Below are 25,363 nucleotides of genomic sequence, written 5' to 3'. Positions count from 1 at the left end.
TAATGGTAAGAAATGTGGATTCAAACCTAAGACTTTAGAACATGTGAAAAGGCTCCACATACAATACAACCATATCTTTCACAAGCCTATTTGAGGATCAAAGGAACTCCCTTGGTTCCAAAGAGAGAGATTCTCCTTGTCCTTCTTCCAGGCCTAAGAAAGCAAAGACCAGAGTGATGAAGAAATAAGCTGAGGAGCCAAGGTAGCTGTAACCAAAGGCCGTCCCAAATTACCTAGAGTTCAGTGATTTTTCAAACGGTTTTAATAGAAAGAAGAACGAAATAAATAGCATGCTCAAACTTCTCATCAGAAGCCCAAACCATCCTGCTCTGCAGCAAACTGCATTCTTGGAGAGCATCATCAACCACGGCTGAAATGGACTTTGGATATGATGCATGAGGCTGGCCATATTTTGAATCTTATGTCCACATACGTTGAATAGAAAGGTTCAATTGGAGAGTTCTTTCAAGTGTAAAATGTAATTTTGTTGGTCATAGCCCAAAAAATCATCATGGTACAGAATGACTAATAGGATGCTACATCCTTTTTTTCCACAATCAACTACAAGAGGGAAAAAAAAAAAAACCCCAGTGGAATATTCTTTTATGCGTTGCTTCCCCTATGCAATTCAAAGCACAAAGCAGTAGAGTAATAAAATTAAATATGCTATGATGGAAAAAAACAATTCCACCGTAAATAAGCTTTATTACTCCATCTGAGAAAGAAAACAGGGAGCCGGATTGTGTGTGACTCTTCCCCTTCAAAACCAAACCATAATCAAAAGCAAACAGGTTCAAAAACACAACAGAGATAACACTGGAATTTGCAGCTGTGATAGAGATCCGTGCTGTGAAACAGCTCCGCACAATGAAGGTGCAGAAGTGTGGTGTTTGGTTGTATTTGGGAGATGCCTGTGAATGGGGGGCCTAAACACTCCCAGGTTGGGACCAACAGCATGAGGTGCCATTTGAGCCTTGAACAGGAGCAGAACAACAGCCCCTGAGTAGGAGGTAGGGAATGATTTTAAGAATCTGCAGACTGCCATCCAGAGTGAAATATAGCCCTGCAGGTCCAAAGGCTCCTGGGGCTGTGTGTCACTTTCTACGGCTTGGGGAGATGTCTTAATCTTTCTCTATCTGTGGAGCCTCTTGAGACAGAGGAGGCTATTAGAAAGGCCTCAAATGTGATCTCAACCCCATATAGGTTGGCATCTGAGATTTATCTTTGTCTCTGCATCTTAGGGCAAGACAGGCATGAACCTCAAGTAGATCCTCGGCCCATGTGTCACCCAAATAATTTTTATGATGATTTGTCCTCTTATGGCCAACTTCTCCATTTGTGCCTCTTATACCCAGAATGGTCTAAAACGTTAGCTCCTGGTCACCAGGCATCACTGGGCAGGTAGCACTGCTGCCACCACCAGAGTCTGTCACCATGAGGGAGGGGTTCCACATTCCCACAGGTGACTCCCTTGGCTCCCAGCCACTCTCTGCCTTAACTCTTGTACTCCGGTGAGTTTCAGCCACCTTCTCCCATGATGGTGGCAGGGCCTGGACTTCCCCTGAATCTCTCTGCCTCTGAAATCTCGCTCTCCAATGTGACACGTGCACGCATCAGAATCCTAAGCATTCTAGCACTCAGAATCCCTCCCTTTCCATTCTGGCGGCACTGGCTTCACTCACAGATCTCAGCAAAAACAAAAACAAAAACAAAAAAACCCACGCAAAGCAAAAAGAAACCAACACTTCTTTTAAGGTTAGAAAAAATCCAATTACCTCTTGCTCATCAAGGGGCTGGCTAATTATGGATTACAGGGGAATTAATGAGTCTTTCTCTTTCAAAGAATGATCATATATAAACATCTATACAGAAGAGAATCCATGTCATGCTTTTTAAAGCAATTGTTCTAATGCTTTAACCTCATCTCCTTCCTGTCAAAGTACAACTTTCAAAAAGTTAAACTCATGACTCTCATACAAATATAAAATGAACATGTGTCCAAAATGTATTTGACTCATTAATGAGCAAACCAATACGACAGGAAAGATGGTTCAAAGAGCATTTGCAGAATCTATGACCTTTAAACACAACACAGAATGTTAAAATCACTGCTCAGTTAGGTATAAAACTGGTTAATGCCCTACATGGGAATTAAATCATAACCTTTGTGGTTATTTTTTCTAAGGGACAGAAATCGACAGGTTAACATGTAACTCTACTGTGTCTGAGCTTATCAACCAGTAAATAGTTAAGTCAAACAGGAATATCTTCCCCTCAAGAATCAAATAATCCTTGGGTGAGCCTGTCAAACAGTGCCTTGGTATGACCTTGAGAGGACATGCCCCTTTGGCTTCTATCTAAGTTTTGGATAATTTTTCTGAACAATCTCTTAAGAGAGAAAATTCTAAACTAGTTATCTCAAAATCTCCACACCTATTCCCTCCTAAACTTAAGAAAGAAAAAAAGAAAACCATAAGGACATCACTCACACTCCATTGGGCTCTTGATGACCAAAGAATGATTGTCACCTGGTAGAATTTCAGACAGCATGACTCAGCGGTAGGAATGGTATTTTGGCAGCCCGCCCTCCCATCACACAGATGGCCACCAGCTCTCCCAAGACCAGTCCTGGCCAACAACACAGACACTTCGAGTTCCAGGATAGCTCATTCAGGAATGGATTAGGTGAGTTTATACCTTCATCGAGACATCACAGAATTGGAACTTCAAGGAACCTTCTGGAAAGTCTCCCTGGATCTTCTAGGACAGATGGTGTTTCTTCTATTCAGTCCTCCCAGGGCTGAGCAAGCCCACTACCGGTCCATGCCAAGCTATCATCAGCCTCCCTGGCGAGGATCTTTTCTTCAAGCTCTCTTCATCAATCTAAGGCCATTTCTTCTTCTAGCCTCTGTGAAAATGGCTTGCAATTGGTCAGTGTTTTCATCTAGAACCTCTTAAGACAATTTTTAAACCTTCATTTCTTTTAGGCTAAATAACCCAAATTGCTATCATTTTCTTAATTCTATTATTAGTTGTGCTTCGTTGAGCCCTCTTGGGCCTCTCCTAAAACCAGGCACAACAAAGCCCCTGGGGGGATGATGACTTCACAAACCAAGTTTGCTGTCTTCTGCACCATATGAGCTTTCTCTCTAAACAAAAGCCTGGCCTCGCTCACCTGTCTGCTGTGAAGACCCATTAGGTTGTTTCTCCTATTGTTTTCTTGCTCAGCCCTCCCTCCCTTCTTTCCTCTCTTCCTCCCCTCTTCCTTCCTCTCTCTTTCTTTCTTTCCTTCTTTCCCTCTTCCCTTCCTCTTGCTCCCTCCCTCATTCTTTTCTTCCTTCTTTTTCTTCTTTTCTTTTTTCCCCTTCTTTTCAGTATAATGCTTCAGTTTTTATGCTTCTTTTTTTAACTGAAGTACTATTAACATACGGTGCTACTTCAGTCTCTACTCATAAGGTGCTACTCAGTCTCTCTTCATTGTTTTTGGAAATATTTCTACTATGTTCCTCAGCACATGGTCATTGTTTTTAAAAAGTTAGCAATTATAGTTAACAAAAAGAAGAAAATAAAAGTTACCCATCATCACACTTCTCAGAGACAACATCTGCTCATATGTTGATGCTTTGCATTTCAGGGTTTTTTCCTTGATATATGTATTTTTAAGAAGCAATCAGACTGCATTGTACTGCTCTTCAGCTCTAGGATCAGGGTCCCACACTGCCATCTGCTTAAAGCCGCCTCACTCTCGGGCTGCTGGGTCACTGCATTAGGCTGTCACCATTGCTATAACCCAATTCAATGTAAAGCAGCTCCTGGTCTCAGAAGCAGTCCCAGCAGCCACTCAGATCAGTTTAGGAGGCAAAATAAAATGAATCCACCAACAGTGATTCATTCAACCAGAGAGAAAGCCATAGGTGGGAGAACACGCTGGCCAGTCCTTGGGAGATGCTCAGAAGGAAGGCTAAGCGAGATATTTATTCAAACCAAAACTTCTTCTTTGTTCCGTCTTTGGAGTCTACCCAGGTTTATACCAGCGATCTTCTCCAGGGTGCTCTGGGGCCCCACAGCAGGTTTACCAGCTACCCCCATAAGAGCATCGGCGCATCACTGCAGCTAAAGCAGTGGTTGTCGTCCTAAGAGAGTTTGCTTAGTGTCTACCCAGTCCCTTGCGATGACCCTCATAATAGGTGGTTTTCTTCCAAATTGGCGTCAACCTAATGATGTTTCTGTGTTCAAGATTACGCCAACATCCAATCACTGACTTTCTAGTATATTTCATGAACTCCCATTGATACTACCAATGAACCCATCTGTATTTTTTACTGTTTTGTAGAGCTAGTTCTCTTTTCTTTTGAGGCAAATTCTGTTTTATTTCCATAGTAAGCTTATGTACCTAAAATGCCATCAGGCATTGTTGAAATTTCATCTTACTCTCATTGATGTGTCATAAATATTTTCTCATGCTATTTATCATAGGTTGATTTTTACCAGTGGCAGAGTAAATCCATACACAATTTATTTCAATAAACTCCTATGATAGCACATTTTGGTGATTTTCAACTTTTTGGTATCATTAGAGATTAATTTGGTGAACCTCCTGGTACCTTAGCTCTATGTGTCATCATGATTCAGGCTAAATACCCACAAGTATAACTTAGACCATAGGGCATGCATGCATGTTTTTTTGTTTTTTTTTTACTTTTGCTACCTACTGCCAATTTGGCCTTGGTAATTTATGTTTTACATCTACAGGTATTTTGCTGTACTTTTCCTTACTAATCTTTATCTATTTTTTGACTAGATAATCCATTCTCCACCTAGGATGTATGAAAGGGCTGTTGGAGCTGGCTCTCTTAAAACAAGAGATTTCATAGCCCAGGATGCTTTAATTTTAGATATACCATTCCATCTTGGAAAATTCCTCTTCATTCATCGCGCTGCAATGTGTCAAGCACCATTCTAGGCAAAATAAGTGCAGTGGTGAAAAATACAGCAGGCGGTAGAGGGCACTGCCAGAACCAAAGTATGGGAGCCAAAGTGGGGGAATGGGCTAGGGTGGGAGACAAGATGAGAGGTAATGAGGTGACCAGATCAAGTTAGAGTTAGACTTCATAGGCCATTAGGACTTCGGCTTTTACTCTGGGTGAAACAGGAGCCATCACAGAATTTAAGCAGAGAACTGATGTGCTCAAGCTGCTGAGATGAAGTCAGACCAGTGGGTGCCAAGAGCAAAACAGTGAGCCCCATGAGGATATGGAGTGAGTTGAACAGTATCCCCTAAGATGCACATTCCCCAAGAATCTCAGAATGTGACCTTATTTGGAAATAGAGTCTTTTCAGATGTAATTAGTTAAGGATCATGAGGTGAAATTATCCTGGACTTATGGTGGGCTCTAGATCAAAATCTGATAGCCCAAAAAGAGTAGACACAGAAAGACACAGGAAGAAGCCATGTGAAGACAGAGGCAGAGACTGGAATGATGTGGCCACAAGCAAAGAAAATGTCAGAAGTCACTCAAAGCTGGAAGAAACAAGGATCTTGTTCAAGAGCCTTGGGAAGGAAAGTAGACCCAGAGACACCTTGATTTCATACTTCTGGTCTCCAAAACTAGGAGAAAAAAAATTTTTAAGTCCCCTGGCTCATAGTACTTTGTTATGACAGCCCCAGGAAACTAACCCAGGAGGTCTTTTTTAAAAAAAAAATTTTTTTTTAGATTTATTTATTTATTCATGAGAGACACAGAGAGAGGCAGAGACACAGGCAGAGGGAGAAGCAGGCGCCCTGCAGGGAGCCTGATGCGAGACTCGATCCCAGGATCCTGGGATCACACCCTGAGCCAAAGGCAGACCACTGAGCCATCCAGGCATCCCTAACCCAGGAGGTTCTTGTTGTGGTCTAGATGATGCGGTTTGACCCCTGGTGGTGACAGTACAGGAGATGAGAATCTGTTAGATTTCAGGTATGGTCTGAAGGTGAGAAAACAGGATCGCTGAGGGGACAGGAAAGGAGATATGAAGGGAAGTGAAGAATCCAGGATGATTCTAGGATTTGGGACTTGAGCCAGTGGAAGGTGAGAAAGACTCAGAAGATTGGGCTTGAGGGGGTAAGGGGTAGGGAAGTAGGAGCTCAGTGTTGATGCATGAAGCCTGAGGTGCCTATCAGGCTTTCAGGGAAGATGGAGTGTAGACACTGGAAATTACTAGTATGGTGTCAAGGACAGAAATCCATGCTGGAGACAAAAACTAGGAGTATGTATATGCAAAACCAGAGCAGTAGATGTGAGAGTAGAGGTGGAGCCTAGAGCACCCCAACACTAAGAGTCAGGGAAATGAGAAGGAACCAGCCCAGGGGCCCACAGAGGAAGAGCAGAACCATGATGCCCTAGAAACTCAGTGAAGGTGCCATTCCCAGCAACTGTGGCTGGGCTGACAGGAGTGAAATGAGAGCCAAGCGGCCAGTGGGCTTGGATACCTTGACCTGATTGATGTGAGCCTGATAAGAGTGAGTCCAAAGAGGCATGGAGAATGCACCTCAATACAAAAAGTTCTTTTGTTTCATTCACCACTGTGTTCACTAAAGAGTCAGAAGAGAAGAAGTGATGAGCACACGTAACTTTTGAGAAGGTTTCTCAAGAGTAGGTTTTCTCAGAAAGAACTCAGCCTGTTTTTTGCTGATGGGAATGACCAGAACACAGGGGAAATCTGGTGATGCAGGAGGAAGGGGGGCGGATTTGCTGGAGTGGGGCCCCCAGTAGGCATGAGGGGTCAGGCACCTAGGCACAGGGGAGACCTGACCCCTCTAGCATTGTGGGCAGTGCATCCAGGAGGGAAGGTGGGATGCAGTTATAGATAGAAGGAGGACAGCAGGTGTGGTTTGAGCATTTGTAGAACTTTTTCTGATTGCCTTAATTTTTTCAGCAAAATAGGGAGCACGATCAAAAGTTGAGAGTGAAATGGGAGCAAAAATGTACCAGAAGACTGAAGAGAAGGGAAGGAAAGATTTACCTGGGAAGGATGGGAGTCAACTGGGTAACAGAGTTACCTGTGCCAACAAGCACCAAGGCCCAAATGTGATCTCTTGAAGAGACCAATCGCAGAAAAGTATTCTTCTCCTGGCACAATACATGCAGAGCAATAACAATGGACCCCCTACTTACACCGTTCACAAAAATTAACTTGAAATGGATCAAAGACTTAAACAGAAAACCTGATACCATAAAATTCCTTGAAAAAAAATATAGGGAATTAACACAGATATTGGTTGTGACAATACATTTTTTACACATGATGCCCAAAGCACAAACAACAAAAGGAAAAAAAAATCAACAAATGGAACATCAAACTTAAAAGTTTCTGCACAGAAAACACAACAAGGGGCCTAAAAGAAAGAAAAGACAACCTACAAAATGGACAGAATTTTTGCAAACCGTATATCAGATAAGGGGTTAATATCTAAGGAACTCGGTCAACTCAACAAAACAGTTTGATTTGAAAAATGGGCAGAAGAACTAAATAGACATTTCTCCAAAGAGGACATGAAAATGGCCAACAGGTACATGAAAAGATGCTCAATATTGCTCATCAGCAGAGAAATGCAAATCAAAACCACAATAAACTTTCACCTTACACCTGTTAGAATGGTTATCATCAAGAAGACAAGAGACAACAGGTGTTGACAGTATATGGTGAAAAGGGCATCTTTATACACTGTTGATGGGAACTGGTCCAACCACTAGGGAAAACAACATGGAGGCTCCTCAAAAAAATACAACTAGATCAACCATATGATCCTGCAATTCCAAGAGCGATCCCAGTCTCAGTTGGGGCAATAAGAAGGACCTGTTTTAGAAGAGGCTGAGGAGATCAGAAATTTGGCTGATGACTGAGAGTCATCACAGTCATCAGCCAGGGCACAGGAAATAGGCTTCAGGATCAGAGAAGGAGATGGGTCAAAAGATGCAATAGACTGAACAAAATGGGAGATTGGGTTGCCAAGGGTGAGAGATGACCTGGAAATCCTCCCCTTCTCATGGGGACTCTCACAAACAAGAATAAAGGGCATCACTGTATTAGTCCCAAAGTTCTCAAAGGAGACAGCAGAGGCAGATTCTGTGTGTGTGCACAGGTGTGCTAGTGCAGGGGATGTGAAGTGGGGGGAAGTAAAAACAAGAGGTGGTGTTTCTAGAAGCACACAGAATCCAGGCATCTGTCTTCATTCCTGCCAGTGGCAGGGTGTGACCAGGGCGGTGGTCTTTGACTCTCATGATCTGTGTTTGTATAGAAAGCGTGCCTTTCTGTTTTCTTTAATTGAAATTCTTTAATTGAAAACAAAACAAAACAAAAAGACCTATCACAAAAATAAGCTCATGCCTGGGGTGCCTTGGTGGCTCAGTCAGTTGGGCATCTGCCTTCAGCTCAGGTCATGATCCGAGAGCCCTGGGATGGAGCCCCATGTCAGGCTCTCTGCTCAGTGGGGAGTCTGCTTCTCCCTCTCTCTCTCCCCCTCTCCCCTCCCTGCTCATGCTCTCAAATAAGTAAAATCTTTAAAAAAACAAAACAAAACAAAAAAGCTCATGCCTACTAATAATTGAGAAAATGTAAGTTTAAAAAAAGTAGCTTTTGACACTCTTTAGACTGGCAAAGCTTTGCTTTTTTTTTAAGATTTTATTTATTCATGAGAGACACAGAGAGAATGAGAGAGAGAGAGAGGCAGAGACACAGGCAGAGGGATAAGCAGGCTCCATGCAGGGAGCCCCACCTGGGACTTGATCCCGGGTCTCCAGGATCACGCCCTGGGCTGAAGGTGGCGCCTAACCACTGAGCCACCCGGGCTGCCCTGTTTTTTTGTTTTTGTTTTTGTTTTTTAATATAATACCATGTATCCAGAGGTGTTTGAAACAGGAATTCTCAAATCTTGTGTGGGGTGTATAAGTTGGTACTATGACTTTGAGAGAAATCTGGCAATAACTAGTAAAAGTGAAAATGAAAATACCCAATGAGCCAGCAATTTAATGTCTAGTGAAATACACATATGCCCCAGGAGTAATCTGCCAGGAAGCGTACTGCGGCATTGCTTGCTACACTGCAAACTTGGACTTGCCCATTAAGAGGCTAATGGCCAAAGTGTGATGTAGTCACACATGGCATCTATGGGACAATGGGGATCAATGAACTAGATCTACGCAACAGATATCAAAATGATAGTGTTTAATGAAAAAAAAAAAAAAAGGTGCTTAAGTGCTGAAGCCTCCATACCATGAATCCATTAAGTTCCGTACAAGTCCACAAGGCAGTCTTATAAATTGTAACCCCATATGTATGTAGTGGAACATATATATAAATGAGATAAATGATGCACACTGACTTTAGAATGATGGTCAGTCCTTGCAAGAATTGGTAAGAAGAGATACAAAAAAGGACCTCAACATTATCTAACATTTTATTTCTTTGAAAGAGCTTAAGTAGAGCAAAAATGCAGTATTAGCTGAATCTTATTGGTAAGTACCTCAAGTCTGTTCTAGGATCTTCTGTACTTTTATGTATGTTTGCATTTTTAAAAAAGGAGACTGTTTCTAGTTTAGCAACCCACCTGCAAGTTTTAAGAAAGAAAGTGAAGTATGAATAGTGCTGTAAGGTGAGGACAATCATTGTTATGGCATCACATTTGACCAGAATAGAGATTTAACCCCAAAGCATTTCATTATGATTAGGAGGAACGAGGGATTAATGAGTAGAGATTTTAATATTTGGCTGAACCATGTTAAATATCTTATGCCATATTATTATATTCAAATCTGGTACAAGATATATGGAAGAAGAATAAGCTTTTAAAGCATTGGTTGTAACCATTAACTATAAAGTCAGTGCCTTTAAAATTCCTTGTAATTTTGTCTTGTGACCAAACTTTTGCTCTTGCTTTAAAAGTGATTAAAATGTATTTGATTTGGAGAATGCTGTGAAAATCATTGAGCTATCACAGAGTCTTGCCAGGGGTGGCAGTGGGGGATTGCTATACTACTTATCGAATTACCCCTTTCCATGGCCCTAGCAAACCCTACAGTAATATGCCTGCTGGGATATAAATGGAGCACTGCATCGAGGCTCTTCTCTTATAGTCATGGCTCTTTTTGGCCACATCGCCAAACCCTTCTGCCAAGGTACTTTCTAAAAGAAGGGTTTGTGTAGACATGTAGTTCTCTAGTGGACGGGACTATGGAGAATGAAAGTATGTGTGGATGAAAAGGGGAGGCAGGATGGTGGAAGACAACCAGACAAGCAAAGTAAGAATGATGTTGGGAATAGAAATTGCCTTTATTGTAGATAAATGTCAGAGAATTACAGAAATATGTCAAAGGAGTTCTCAGCAGAAAAACAAAGCATGAGCCACAGAGTCACATAAGAGTCCATTCTTATTATTCAAGACAGTAGGTCATATAAAGGTGGGGTGCAAACAATCGTTTAGAGAATACTAACCCATTGCTCCTAGGAGATACACAGGGTTAGGTTCCTGTGAGCCTCTGCTCACCTTTATGCCAACCCATCAATACACAATCTTGCTTTATGTGTGTTTCTTTTTAAAGACACCTTATTTGGTGCATCTGGGTGGCTCAGTGGTTGGGCATCTGCCTTCAGCTCAGGTCGGGATCCAGGGATCCTGGGATCGAGTTCCACCTCGGGCTCCCTGCAGGGAGCCTGCTTCTCCCTCTGCCTATGTCTTTGCCTCTCTCTTTGTCTCTCTCTGTGTCTCTCATGAATAAATAAAATCTTTTAAAAATAAAATAAAAAATAAAGACAAATTTAATTTATATTGATTTAATTTATATTGATTCATTAACATGAAACAAGGCAAACAATACTGTAACCCCTGCCTCACTGAGTCTAATCTAACACACGTTTTCTTCGTAAAGTACATCACAGCCTTCTCATGCTTGGGAATACCAGATAGCACTATGGTTGGGCCATTTAAAACACAGAGGTCACCAACAAAAAGCACACAGAGGCAAACAACATGACACTAAAGAGATGGCAAAAAAGACACTTGTTCACAATAGAAGAGCTGAAACAAGGCTGAGTGTCACCTAGTACAACCCCAGCTGGGAAAGGACTCAACAAGAGACTCAAATTTTCACTTCCCCACCCGTGAATGACTGTGAAAATACTGTGAGTATTGACTCGGGGGCTTACAAATAAATTTTTGTGAGTAGGCAAATTCACAAGAATCTTTGAATAATGAGAAGTGACAGTTAACAGAGTCTGACATCTATCAAAAACAACAACAGGGGTGCCTGGGTGGCTCAGTTGGTTAAGCATCTTAAGCATCTGCCTTCAGCTTGGGTCATGATCTCGGGGTCCTGGGATCGAGCCCCATGTCTGGCTCCCTGCTCCTTGGGGAGTCTGCTTCTCCCTCTCCATCTCCCCTCCCGCTCAAGTGCACGTGTTCTCTTTCTCAAATAATTTTTTTTTTTTAAGCAATATCTAGTCCTCCACAAAGAGATACTTACATTTTGGGATTCGTTTGTACAAAGAATGTGACATCCAAGTCACTTAGCTCAACCCAAGCTTGAAACAATAGTCTCCCACTTACTAGGAATGGAGAGATGGAGTCCATTTTGCATATTCCTTACTTCTGGCATTGTCCACTGAACAATGCATCTTGTCTTTTCCACTCACAATGGAATCATCTCAGGCAGATCTTCTCTGGGAAATGGGATGAAATCACATTTCTTTCCCCAGAGGAGGCACAGCTTAGCTTGTTCAGGGGGGAAAAGGGTACAGATGCGACACACAGACACCAATTCTGTAGCACCAGTCACCACCTGCAGCACCCAAAAGGTGCTCAGCACTGTGGAGACTTCTCTAGCTTCAGGAATCTTTTGCTGATCGCCCTGCTGGGCTCGGGGGACCTGGGGGTGTGCAGGGTTATTTAGGCACTGCTGTTGTCACTATATTTAGGAGTTGATTATTGGGGTCGTGGTGCACCTCTCCAAAAAAAAAAAGACTCTGCCACCACCCAGTGACTTCTTGGCCACCATATCGTGTTTTCCTCCTGTGGAATAATAGAGTGCCTCGTGCCTGCGCTTGGTTTGAAGTCCATGTGCCTTAAGGCTGTGCTCTCAGAGTATGTTGGCCATTTGAGCCCAGCAAATCCTGTGCTGGCCCCTGGCACACCCTTTGCTGTCTTGTGTTCAGGCACAGTCTGTTTAAACAGCCCCACAAGAGCCCACGGGCAGGCCATGAAAACAACAGCTATGCTTATCAGAAGATGAAAAGAAGGGATCCCTGGGTGGCACAGCGGTTTGGCGCTCTGCCTTTGGCCCAGGGCGCGATCCTGGAGGCCCGAGATCGAATCCCACGTCGGGCTCCCGGTACATGGAGCCTGCTTCTCCCTCTGCCTGTGTCTCTGCCTCTCTCTCTCTCTCTCTCTCTCTCTCTGTGTGACTATCATAAATAAATAAAAATTTATTAAAAAAAAAAAAAGAAGATGAAAAGAAGTGTGCGAAGAATAAGCCTCTGAGAAATTATTTTAACCCTTCCCCATCTCCCCATGAATCACTGATGGAATATAATCCTTCAGCAAACCAGGGAATGAGCCCTGATCTAGGGCCTTGAAGACCAGCTGGTTCACTGGCCACATTTTCCATTCAAAGACTGAAGCCTGAGACCAAGGGAAGAAAAGAGAGTGTGCAAGACCCTGTGGCTGGAGCGTGGCAACACACGGCCATTAGGTAGGTCTCTGACTCCAAGTTCTATGCTTATAACACTACATTTTTTTCAAGACGACCAAGGATCCCACGTGCCTTGGAAAGCTACCACCACCATTACCACCATTCTGGCCTGCTCCCAGAGACAGAAGATAGGGCAGCTCTTGGCAGGTGACATTCCAGGTCAATCTCAGGTGTCATCATCTCTGTCCCTGAGCCCTCCCAGCAAAACGTGGCAACAGCCCAGACCACAAAAGGAATGATTTCTACTTTCAAAATGCTCCCACACGCAGCATTTCAGAGCACACCCAGTTCAGCTGGGGGCACTGGGCAAGCACACCGTCTGCCTGCTGGGGGGCATCTGAAAACCTCCCCTCAACCCCCTTTGTACCTCTCTGTGGTGAATTTGTATAATCCTTTCTTTCTTACAAACATGCAGACAGGGTCGAGGGTTGGTCAGTTAGGATGCACATTTTACAGCAAGTTAATATGCACAGTACTCGTTCTTGGCTCTTCAAAATGATCCTTTCAATTCAAGAAGCCCTTCACGAAATGTCTCATCACCAGCAGAGAGGGACTTGGACCCTCCCTGAACCCCCAATCTCTCGTACACGCCAAGCCCGCGCCACCACCAGACCGTACCTGCCTGACCCCAGGTGCTCCAGAAACATGCTGTGTGGTTTTGCCCTCTCCCACCTCCTACCACCTATGCTCCACACTCACTCCCATGCTTGTTTAAACACTCTCTCTGCTGGAAAACTGCCCCCACCCAGTTCCAAGCGCTGATGAAACCAGTTGTTTCCACAGCATTTAGTTTGAATCCTAATGATTATGTTTATCATAGCCTGTTTTCAGATAGCACAATATTTCCACCTCTCCTATCTATGAGGGCCTTGGGGTCAGGGTCACTGCCTATTCATCTTTGCATCCTGCCATGTGTGCACTTTATAAACATACCCCTGGAGTACGGAGAAAAAAAAAAGCTCTTCAGGAAAATACAGAGCAGAGGCAAAAACGTGCAGAAAGGAGGCCTGGTCTCCAGGGTACACGGACGTTTTTATTGTCGTTCGCATGACTTCTCTTTGAAGACCTGAGATTAAAAAACACACTACCCCCAGCTCCAAGAAGTCCCAGATCCATGCTCTCCCTTCTTACAATGATAAAGAAGCCTGGATCTGTGGTCCAGGTGTGGTGTAAGAAGGGTCCAGGGCAGTACATCGCTTGGAAGCTGCCCATCGGAGAATGGTCTATTCTTCAAGGACTGTAAGCACCCACCTGTGGCAGGATGCTGTGAGCCCAAAGTGGACTTTCATTCAAATCACCAATCCAATTAATTCCTCCCACTGTAGCCTTGGCCAAGTCACTTATTTTCTCTAGGCCCTGGGTGTCCCATCTGCAGAATGGGTATAATACTTGCCTCACGGAGTTGTAAGGAATGTAAAGTAATACGGGTTCTATCGAGCTCTTGCTGAAAGTCTCTCTGGTGTACTGGCAGGTACCCCCAGCTGCATCAGGGGAGACAATGACTCCACTGTAAGTAGGGAAGCACAGTTCATGCTTTCAATCCTCCTAACCCGTCAATCAAATATTTCACTTCAATCAACACGAATGTGTTTTTTTGGCAAAAACCTAAGCAGCTCACTTGTGCTTAACGGTCCTTCCTTACTGACATTCCACGGTACAGGGCTTAGTCATTTCCGATTTAGACACTTGCCAAATGCTTCCTTGACTTGTCAACGTCTCCAGGAAACGGCTTCCAAGACACACCTGAGACTAGCTTCTTGGAGCCCCAACCTCCATCTCACTCTCCATCTCCCTCCTGAGCCCACCCCATGTGAAAAACAAAGTGCTTCTGGAAGCTCATTCTTGTCCAAAGTGAACCACAAGTAGTCAAGGTAACAAATCCAAGGAAGATGCATCGTTTCAAGGGAACGTTCCAGAATCACTGCTTCACCTTGGAACCTGACCTCTTGTGCTTCTGTGGCTCAGTGCACCTCGGCAGACTCTGACCTTCCAGCTCTATCCCTGCGGGTCTTAACTTCCAGCTCTGACCAGATTCTTTGTCAGGACCCTCTCTTCCCCTCCACTCCCTGCTCTCCAGCTCAGGGTCTCAGGGAAGGCTCATCATCTCCAGGCTTCAGCTCACCAGCAGTTGCTCTGCAGCATGCCCACCTCACGCCGTCCCGAAAGCACCACCTTCTCCCCTACTAGCCCACATAGACGGGGGCTGCCTTTGTTGATGGCTCTCCCTCCAGCATCTTGCCCATAGAAAGCCACTGCAGGAGCAGACCAACACCAGCCTGGGTAGGAGGACCTGCCACTCTTGGCTCTGACAGCAAACACACAGCCTGGAAATGACCTACACGCATGCCCCACTCAAACACCCAGTATTCTGAAAGGGGACAGGGGTCCCTGAGTGGCTGAGGGTCCAGCTGTGAATCAGCAGCTCAGAGGGGAGAGACCGTGGCTTCCTTCTGGAGCTTCCAAGGAGGGCGAGTGGCATGCTGCATGGCTGCCCTACTTAGCCAGCCTCCTTCCTGACACTCTCTAAACTGTGCCACAGGATTCTGAACGCTAGCATGACCTGGAATGCTTAAGAATGTCAGTCGACTTCCCAAGGACTACCAAGCACAGGAAAAGAACGTGCCAGCACCACACTCAGGCCATGAGGACAACTGCTACTACTGGAGCGGTAATGAACCACCCGAGACATCCAGGTGTCTTGTTTAACCTGGGAGGACAAGGACAAGCTGGCTGTGACTGGAGGGAAGAGACCACGTGGTGTCAGGGTCTCCAGTTCAAGATCCCAGCTGTCATCTGGTAGTGGCGGGGTCAAAGTCCAATCACCCTGAGTCTGTTTTCTCATCCAAACACCAGGGGTGACGATGCTTTCCCATAAGGCTGCTCAAAGGACTAAAGGAGGTCCTGGAAAAAACGTGTGCAGCACAAAACATGGCACGCAGGGTGCACGGACGCAGCTTTAAGGAGAAGGAAAAACTTAGCCTAGGGAGCACCTGAGTGAAAGTGCACGCAAACCATTCGGGAGGAGTCTGCATTCTCTTGCCCTGGCCGAAAGCCCGTGCTTTCAGGAAATTCCTAATGAAGCAGGAAGTAGCATATTTTCCCAGATAACCTCCACTTTATCCCTTTTATTTCCAGTCTACAGTTTTAATGACCCTCTTTACTGAACTGCTCTTCAAAGAGACTTTTTTTAAAGAGTTTGACAGAGAGAGAGAGAGAGATAGAGAGAGAGAGAGAAAACAAGCAGGTTGGAGCAGCAGGCAGAGGGAGAGGGAGAACCAGGATCCCCATGAAGCAGGGAGCTCGATGCAGTACTTGATCCCAGGACCCCGGGGTCATAACCTGAGCTGAAGACAGATGCCTAACCGACTGAGCCAACCAGGTGCCCCAAGAGACTATTTTATAGTATTTCGCCTCTGGAGGAAGTGGAAGGTCCGTGTTATCTGGGGTCTGGAGAAAAAGAATGAAATCCAGGGCAGCCTGGATTGCTCAGTGGTTGAGTGTCTGCCTTCGACCCAGGGCATGATCCTGGAGACCCAGGACAGAGTCCCGCGTCGGGCTCCCTACATGGGGCCTGCTTCTCCCTCTGCCTGTGTCTCTGCCTCTCTGTTTCTTATGAATAAATAAAATCTTAAAAAAAAAAATGAAATCCTGCCATCTGCAACAACATGGATGGACCTAGAGGATATTAGGCTCTGTAACTCAAAGACAATCACTGTACGATTTCACTTCTGTGTGGAATCTAAAAAACAGAACAAATCAGAAACAGACTCATAAACACAGAGAACAAACCAGTGGTTGTCAGAGAGGAGGAGGGTGGGTGTGGGACGGGCAGCTGAAGGGGATGAAGAGTACAACCTTCCGGTTATAAAATCAGTCAGTCGTGGGGGTATAACGTACGGCACAGGGAACACAGTCACTAATACAGTAGTACCCGTGGATGGGGACAGTGAGTTATCCAGATCCGTCAGAGTGATCACATTGTGCATTTGTAACGTATAAAAATATCAACACACGATGCTGTATATTGGAAACTAACAGAACGTTGTGTGTCAGTTACATGTCAATTAAAAGCAAACAGAAGAATTCAGCAAAGTGACAAACCTGATCACCCAAGGCAGAGACGGGCAGCATGTCGGAGGGAGGAGGCCCAGGATTAGGGAGGATCCTGGCTCCTCCTGTTTCTCAGGGCACCTGTCTTGCACACCTGTGTCTCGGTCTCATCGTGATTTCAGAGGCAGAGGCCACATCTCTGGGGCCCTTCCTGCTTTAACACGATCCGATTGTATAAATTCGTATAACCAGACTCTACTTAGTAGCTGGTACTGGCCCCAACAACATACGCACAGAAACAGTCACTGGGTTGCTGAGACACCCGTGCAGAGCATCCCTTTGGGAAGGTTGCTCAATTTCTCCCGATTCACGAGCTCTGAAAATGAGGAGGAGGTGCCAGTAACTGTTCCAGGAAAAAGCTGCCTCCTTACTCGCCTCAGAAGCCATTTGGCTGCCAGAGACACAGGGTCCTCAGCCTGGGGCAGAGCCCCCAAGTGGACTTTTTAAATTTTTTAAATTTTTAATTTTTTTTGTTCTTAAAGATTTTATTTATTTATTCATAGAGACACAGAGAGAGAGAGAGAGAGAGAGAGCCAGAGACACAGGCAGAGGGAGAAGCAGGCTCCATGCAGAGAGCCCAACGCGGGACTCGATCCAGGGTCTCCAGGATCATGCCCCGGGCTGCAGGCGGCACTAAACTGCTGCGCCACCGGGGCTGCCCCAAGTGGACTTTTTTTAAAGGAAAAAAAAATTTAAGGCTGGTAGCACTTACTGATGCTAAGACTGCAGTGTAAACTAAAGCTCACAGAACAGATGATCTGGAACTGACCAGGAATGAAATTTCAGTTTCTAGATCAGTTCTCTGGCAGGCCGAGGGAATAAGAGTTGGAGGCAAACTGGAGCACACCAGCTGCTTTCTCTTCTATTAACTCCCGATGCTCTTCAAACTCGCCACAGTGCGATGCAGTCAGTTGAAACTACAGGATGCCAGAGGATGGTGGCTTCACTTCCCTGGAGCTTGGTGGAGCAGAGCAGACCCTGTCTCTGGCAAGGTACTACACCAAGGTTACCACATAAAGTACAGAACACCCAGGTAAATTTCAATTTCAAATAAACAACACATCGTTTTTGGCTATAAGTACATTCCACACAGTATTTGGAGCATACTTATGGGGAAAAAATGCTTCATTGTTTATCTGAAATTCCAATTTAACTGGGCACCTTGCATTTCTATTTGCTAAATATGGTACCTCAATTACACCCATTTCAAGCAAAGACTAGTTGGTTCTTAGTCTCAGAGTGTAACAACATCACCAAACCAACCTCTCCCCCTGCCAAAACAAAAAACTCTCAAAACAAAACTTGCCTTTTTATTTCCAGGACATGTTTTTTAAAAGTAGGTCTGTAAGTATCTAATAAAAAAAAATAATTAAAAAAAAAAAAAAAACAGAAAAAAGAGATGGATCTTCTTCTAAGTCTCCCTATTTAAGAGCTCAGCACGCCACTGGCGATAGACACTGGTACCAGCTAGTTCTTTGGGCAACCCTCACCCCAAAAGCGACTGGCTCCCGACTCATCGGGGTAGGGGGAGAAGGGAGGAAGAGCAGAATTCAAAGGTGGCTACTTTTGCAAAGAGACCCGCTGGGGCAGAGGAACAGGGGAGGAGGCAGGACAGGGGAGGGCGGAAGAATGAGAGAAAGCAGTGCCAGAGCCCAAGCCACAGAACATACGTGTCCCTCTACACAGAACACCCACCCAACCACAAGCTACCTGTGAGGTAAAGGAAAGTTATGGCTTTAATAGAATGCCAGCAGTTGAAGGACACATTCCCACCCCACCCTCATCCCTGACTTCTCCCCAGTCTCTGCATTTGCACTGAGAACCAGGGAACCCCTGCCCACACACTGCTGGTTTTCTGGACAGACAGAAGCTGCAGGGCCTCAGGCAGTAAAGGGCAGTTCACTGCGCTGGGGTAGGTGAAGAGACAAACACCTCCCCGAGTTTTTCTGAAATTGTGTTTATTATCCTGGTCAGAAGTTACTCATCCGATACAGTAGTCCTGAATTTTCATTTTGCATGGTTATAACAGAGTGAATGATTAGCTTGCAATTCAAGGCATTTTTCATAAGCTTTGCTCTTCAAAATGGTATTAGTGTTGTTGTTGGGCAAAGTCCTCAACGGCAAAGAAATTACATTAATGAAATGAAATCAAGAATGATGTGCTGGTACCACAGATTACAAAATGGCTCTAAGCAAACCATTCCCCTACCTCTCACGGCAAGAGAGATCAAGAGCTAAAAATACCTTAGAAAAACAAATGGCACCTAATACTCATATAAGGGTCAAGTTTGTAAATTATTAATCCATGGTACTCAAAAGTGAGAGAATTAAATACAAAGCTAAAATCTGGTAAATCTTCTCATTTCCTCTTCTTCGTGGAATATAGTTTTTCTTCAAGTGGGACTGGGACAATCCCTTCACACTCTTTTACTTCCTGGGTCAGAGGGTGTCTTATAACATTCGGTCTAATCACATCAACGTCTCGAGACAAATGTTCCATTATGCTCTCAACAGCTGTGGCTGGTGCATAAAAATCCACCAAGAAATACCTGCAATAAAATAAAAATTTGTGAATTCCTGCATTCTGAAATACAACACTTTCACTATTTCACTATTTTGGTCAATGTTTTCACTTTACTCCTCTCCAGAGAAGATCAATTACACAAATACACACACACACACACACACACACACACACACACACACACACCTTTGTCAAAACATAGAAACTACCAGCTGACCAGCTAAACAGTGGTACTGGCCCAACCTCCCTCTTCCTATGGCTGGTCCCATTACATTCTTGTGAAAATCTGAAATTAAACAAACTCTATGGTAGCACAAAGCATTGTGACATTACATACAGCAAAGTCTAGAAAGTACAGTAAGATTACAGGTCTAAGGAACAGAATGTACTATTCAACAAGGCTAAATTCTTCAAACCATTTTTGAGAAAACGTCTATTAGGTAAGTCTTCTAATTTTCTAAAGGAGTTTACAAGTAACTTAGTGCACCTAAGAGGCACAGTGCATACCATGAGCCACACTTCCCAAGCAAGGGAAAAGATTCTGAAAGGCCTGGGACTTGTCTAAGACTATCATGCATGTTCGAGAACTGACAACAGAAAGAAAATCATATGAATCTTGGGAAAGAGAAAGAGCTTAACATTCTTCCACTCAGAGTAGACTAAGGCTAATCCAGAAGGGCATCTACAGCCCACATCAACGACTTCATCAGCTCAGCTGGATGATGTTACAAAGGAAGAAGCATCCCTCCTCCCTGCCTGCACCCTCCTCTCAGTTCTCAAAGTATAAGCCTCCCTTGTACTGTTTGGTTTGAACCACAGTGCTGTGAAAGGACAGTTTTCAGGGCAGTAGTTCAGAATTCTGCAATGTTCCAGCTGGCTAAGATGACCTCTGACATCGCTTACTTTGTTCTAGCCACACTCTCCTCCCCAAGCATATTCCCATCCTAGGTCTTTGCACTCACTGTTCCTTCTGTCAGAAATGTTTGCCTGAGTTCCACAGAGCTCACCCCTCACTTCCATCATGTCTCTGTCCAAATGTCACCTTGTCAGAAAGGTCCTCTTTGATCACGGCTCCTAAAGTAACATCCTCCCCTGCCCGCCCACCCAGGCTTATTACTCCATCTGCCTTACTCGGTGCTTTCTTGTTTCCCAGAGTGCTTATCGCTGCAGATATAGGACATAATTTGTTTACTGTCTATCTCACTCCACTAAAACATAACTGCCATGAGAAGGACTTCTTTACTCCATCCCCAGCACCCTGAACAGAGGCTAACATATGTAGGTCCACAGTAAAGAGCCGACAGTGGCTGTGTTGGTGTGAAAGATGAATTCTCACAGAAAGCAGAAAAGACCAAACTGAAAACGGACAGATTCAATAAGAAAGGGAGTTATGGGTAAAAGGATGACATTTTGTGTAATTCCATACAAAGAGGGTTCAAAACTCATAAAACAACTTCCCAGGTGAACATCCACAATTAGCTGAGCCTAGTGGGAAAGTTATTCAAGTAAATATTAAAACTGAAAGGACAGAAAAACACACCATGCACAAACATGAACCAAAAGAAAGCTTAAGTGGTTTTAGTAGTATCAAAGTAGATTTCAGGGATCCCTGGGTGGCGCAGTGGTTTGGCGCCTGCCTTTGGCCCAGGGTGGGATCCTGGAGACCCAGGATCGAATCCCACATCGGGCTCCCGGTGCATGGAGTCTGCTTCTCCCTCTGCCTGTGCCTCTGCCTCTCTCTCTCTCTCTCTCTCTGTGTGACTATCATAAAAAAAAAAAAAAAAAAAAAAATTCAAAGTAGATTTCAGAGCAAAGAAAATTCCCAGAGATAAAAAAAGATAATATAGAATAGAATGATCAGTTCACCAAGAAGACACAACAATCCTAAATGTGTATGTACCAGACAACAGAACTTCATCATACAGGAAGTAAAAACTAACAGAACTGAAAAGAGAAATAAACAAATCCACAATTACGGTTGGAGACTTCTAACTTCCTCTCAGTAATCGGTAAAACTAGTCAACAGAAATCAGCAAGGATACAGCAAAAGTGAGCATCACCATCAACCAACTGGATCTGACATTTATAGTACCCTCCACACAAAAAGAGCAGGGTACACATTGTTCACAGTTGCAAACAGAACATTTACCAAAGTCAACCAACCATATCCTGGGCCATAAAATAAGTTGCAATAAATCTAAAGGCATTCGAATCATACAGAAGACACTTGGGAAAATCCCCACAATTTGGAAACTACACATACATCTAAATAGTCTATGAGTCAAAGAAAAAGTCAAAAGGGAATGTGAATTGAATGAAAATGAAAACAACAAAGTTTGGGGAATGCCACTAAAGCAAGAACTTTATAGCACTAAACACCTATGTAAGAAAAGAGGAAAAGCCTGATGCCCGGGTGGCTCAGTTGGTTAAGTGCCTGCCTTAGGCTCAGGTCATGACCCTGGAGTCCCAGGATTGAGCCCTGTATCAGGGTCCCTGCTGAGTGGAGAATCTGCTTCTCCTTCTCCTTCTGCCCCTCCCCATTCTCTCTATCTCATTGTCTCAAATAAATAAATAATATCTTTTTTAAAAAAGAAAAGAGGAAAAGCCTCAAAGCTTCCACATTAAGAACCCAGAAAAAAGGGCAGCCCAGGTGGCTCAGCGGCCGCCTTCAGCCCAGGGCCTGATCCTGGAGACCCGGGATTGAGTCCCACGTCAGGCTCCCTGCATGGAGCCTGCTTCTCCCTCTGCCTGTGTCTCTGCACTTCTCTCTCTCTCTGTGTCTCTTATGAATAAATAAATAAAATCTTAAAAAAAAAAAACCCAGAAAAAATTATAAATACAAAGACAAGGGAAATAAAAGAGAGAGAAAAGAAAAGAATAAAGATCAGAGCAAAAATTTCTGAAGCTGAAAACAGAAAAACAATAGAGAACATCAATGAAACCAAAAACTAGTTCACTGAGATCAATAAAATTGACTTACTTCTAATCAGATTGATCAGTAGAAAATGAGGAGACAAATTACTAATATTCAGGAATGACAGAGGTAAAATGACTACAAATTTTACAGATAATAAAAAGATGGAAAAAGACTATTATGAACAAATTTTCCAAAAAATTTGACAACTTTGATGAAATTCCTTGAAAAATGCGAACTACCAAAACTTACTCCAAAAGAAACAGATAAGCTGAATAGCCCTATATCTGTTAAAGAATTTAAATGTGTAGTTAAAAACCTTCCACAAAGAAAATCAAAGGCCCAGATGGCTTCACCAGTGAATTCTATCAAATGCTGAGGGAAAACATACCAATTTTGACACAAACTGGTCCAGAAAATAGAGAAATACGTCCAAACTTTTTCCATCAGGCCAGCATTGCCCTGATGCCAAAACCAGATAAAGACATTATATAAGAAAATAAAAAACTGATATCTTAGGACATAAATGAAAAAAAAAAATCTAAAAATTTTAGCAAGTTGACCATTAAAATATATATGAAAAGAATAATATATCATGATCAAGGATCACAGCAAGCAAGACTGGTTTAACATCTGTAATCAATGTAAATCACATATTAATAAATTAAAAAAGAAAAACCAAAAAAAGAAAAAAGAAAAAAAAAGAAAAAAGAAAAACCATGTAATCATTCCAACAGATGCAAAACAAACAAAAACCATTTAAAAAAATACCATATCCAATTCCTGATAAACTCTCAGCAAAGCAGGGCTACAAGGGAACTTCTTTAACCTTACAAAGGATATCTTTGCAAAACCTGCAACTAACATCACACCAACTGGTCAAAATCTGAATGCTTTCCCCTGAGATTGAGAATAAACAAAGGGTGATGTTCTCATCATTTCTATTCAATATTTTGCTAGAGTTTCTTGCCAGTGTAATAAGGCAAGAAAAAAAAGAAAAGGCATCCAGATTAATAAGTAGTATAATTATCTATATTTACAGATGAAATGGCTGTGTATATAGAAGATTCTAAGAAATTTACAAAAAAGATACTAGAAGAAATATGTGAGTTTAGCAAGGTTGCAGTATACAAAAATCAACTGTACTTCTATATACTAGCAACAAATAATCACACCTTGAAATTAAATATGAAATGTTGAAGGATAAATCTGACAAAAGGTGTGCAAGACTTGTACACTAAAAACCATAAAACATTATTAAAAGAAGTTAAATAAAACCGACACAAATATCTTGTTCATAGGTAGAAAGATTCTAACTTATTTAGATGTCCATTCTCCAAAATTAATCTATAAATTCCTAAGGATCCCAATCAAAATCCTAAAAGACATTTTTGTTAGAAATTGATGAACAGATTCTAACGTACATAGGGAAATTCAAAGGACCTAGAATGGCCAAAACAACTTTGTTATTAGGAATAAAGTTGAAGGACTAACATTACCTGATTTCAAGACTTATTATAAAGCTATGGTAATCACAGCAGTATGGTATTTGCATAAAGATACACAAATAGTTCAATAGAATAGAGTCCAGAAATAGATCCATATATACATATATGCACAACTGATTTTTGAAAAAAATGCAAAGGCAATTCAATAGAGAAAGGACAGTCTTTTCAACAAATGGTGAACAATTCCAAATCTGTATACAAAAAATGAATTTTGATCCATACATGTATCATATGCAAAAATTAACTCAAAATGGAATACAGATCTAAATATAAAACATAAAGCTATACAACTAGAAGAAAATACAGGAGAAAACTTGTGACCTTGGGTTAAGCAAATACACCTCAGACATGACACTAAAAGCAAAATCCATAAAAAAATATTTGATAAACTAGACTTCATCAAAATTAAACCCTATTCTTTGAAAGATACTGTTAATAAAAAGACAAGCCACAGGCTGGGATTTATAAATCACACATCTGATAAAGGACTTATGTACAATATAAAAAACTTTTAAAAATTTATTTTAAAAAAACATTTTTTAGAAAAGGGCATAAAGTTTGAATAGGCATTTCACTAAAGATATATTATGGCAAAGAAGCACATGAGAACGATGCTTTGTCATTAGAGAAATGCAAATTCAAACCACAAAGAGACACCTACTAGAATGGCTAAAATTAAAAAGACTGACCATACGGAGTGTTAGGATACAGAGGAACTGGCATTTTCAACTCACTGTTAGTGAGAATACAATATGACATTAACTGTTTTTGGCATTTTCTTAAAAGCTAAACATACACTTGCCATTATGATCAAGCCATTCCACGCATAGGTATTTATCCAAGAAAATGAAAGCATTAGTCATCACAACAACTTGCATATGAATGTTCACAGTGGCTCCACTTACAATCCAAAACTGGAAACAACACAAATATCCATCAACATGTAAACTGATAAACTATCGTATGTCCATATAATCAATGGCATACTATTCAGCCATAAAAAAGGAATAAGCTGCTGATATACATGAATCTCATAATACTTTTGCTGATTGAAAGAAACGAGTGTATAAAAGGCCACAGGCTGTCTGATTTTATCTAAGAAAGATTCTAGAAAAAATAAACTAATCTACAGTGAGAGAAAGCAGACCAGTGGTCATCAGAGATACAAACAAGTGAAGAGAAGGATCACAAGATGCAGGAGGGAAACTGAGGGGTGACTAATTTATTATCTTGATTATAGTGAATTCACGGGTATATATATATGTGTCAAACCTTATTAAAGTGTATATTTCATATGTGTAATTTACTGTGTTGTCAATTTTCCCTATAAAACTGTTGATTTAATAATGGTGCATAAAAACCTGAATGGGCAGGCATTGGTGAATGATTTGGTATGAGTGGTAGTGATGAGAGAGCAATTAAAGATAATGAAGGCTCTCAGAGTTTATCAAGAAATGAAATAAATAGTGTGAACTGGAGCACCTGGGTGGCTCAGTCAGTTAGGTGTCCAACTCTTAATTTTAGTTCAAGTCATGATCTCAGGGTCGTGGGATGGATCCCCACATAGGAGCTCCACACTCAG

The 25,363-nt window shown here is 42.6% G+C and overlaps 2 long non-coding RNA genes across 4 annotated transcripts in view; one reads left to right on the top strand and one right to left on the bottom strand.

Moving 5' to 3' along the window:
- The window catches only part of LOC140621604 (uncharacterized), a 32,345-nt gene extending 27,937 nt beyond the window's left edge, over nucleotides 1–4,408 (bottom strand). Inside the window, exon 1 of one of the 3 annotated variants that reach the window (XR_012021348.1) lies at nucleotides 2,698–4,408. This is a non-coding gene — a long non-coding RNA (uncharacterized lncRNA). The other 2 variants (XR_012021350.1, XR_012021349.1) reach the window with 2 other exon arrangements.
- On the top strand, nucleotides 1,652–13,718 carry LOC140621606 (uncharacterized). Its single transcript, XR_012021352.1, has 2 exons — nucleotides 1,652–2,685; nucleotides 6,919–13,718. It is a non-coding gene; the product is annotated as an uncharacterized lncRNA (long non-coding RNA).
- The last annotated feature ends 11,645 nt before the right edge of the window (nucleotides 13,719–25,363 follow it).

This window comes from Canis lupus, chromosome 30, assembly GCF_048164855.1.
Source record: "Canis lupus baileyi chromosome 30, mCanLup2.hap1, whole genome shotgun sequence".
Lineage (NCBI taxonomy): Eukaryota > Metazoa > Chordata > Mammalia > Carnivora > Canidae > Canis > Canis lupus.
The sequence above is the reverse complement of the archived record's forward strand: the minus strand, read 5'-3'. Positions and strand labels throughout refer to the sequence as shown.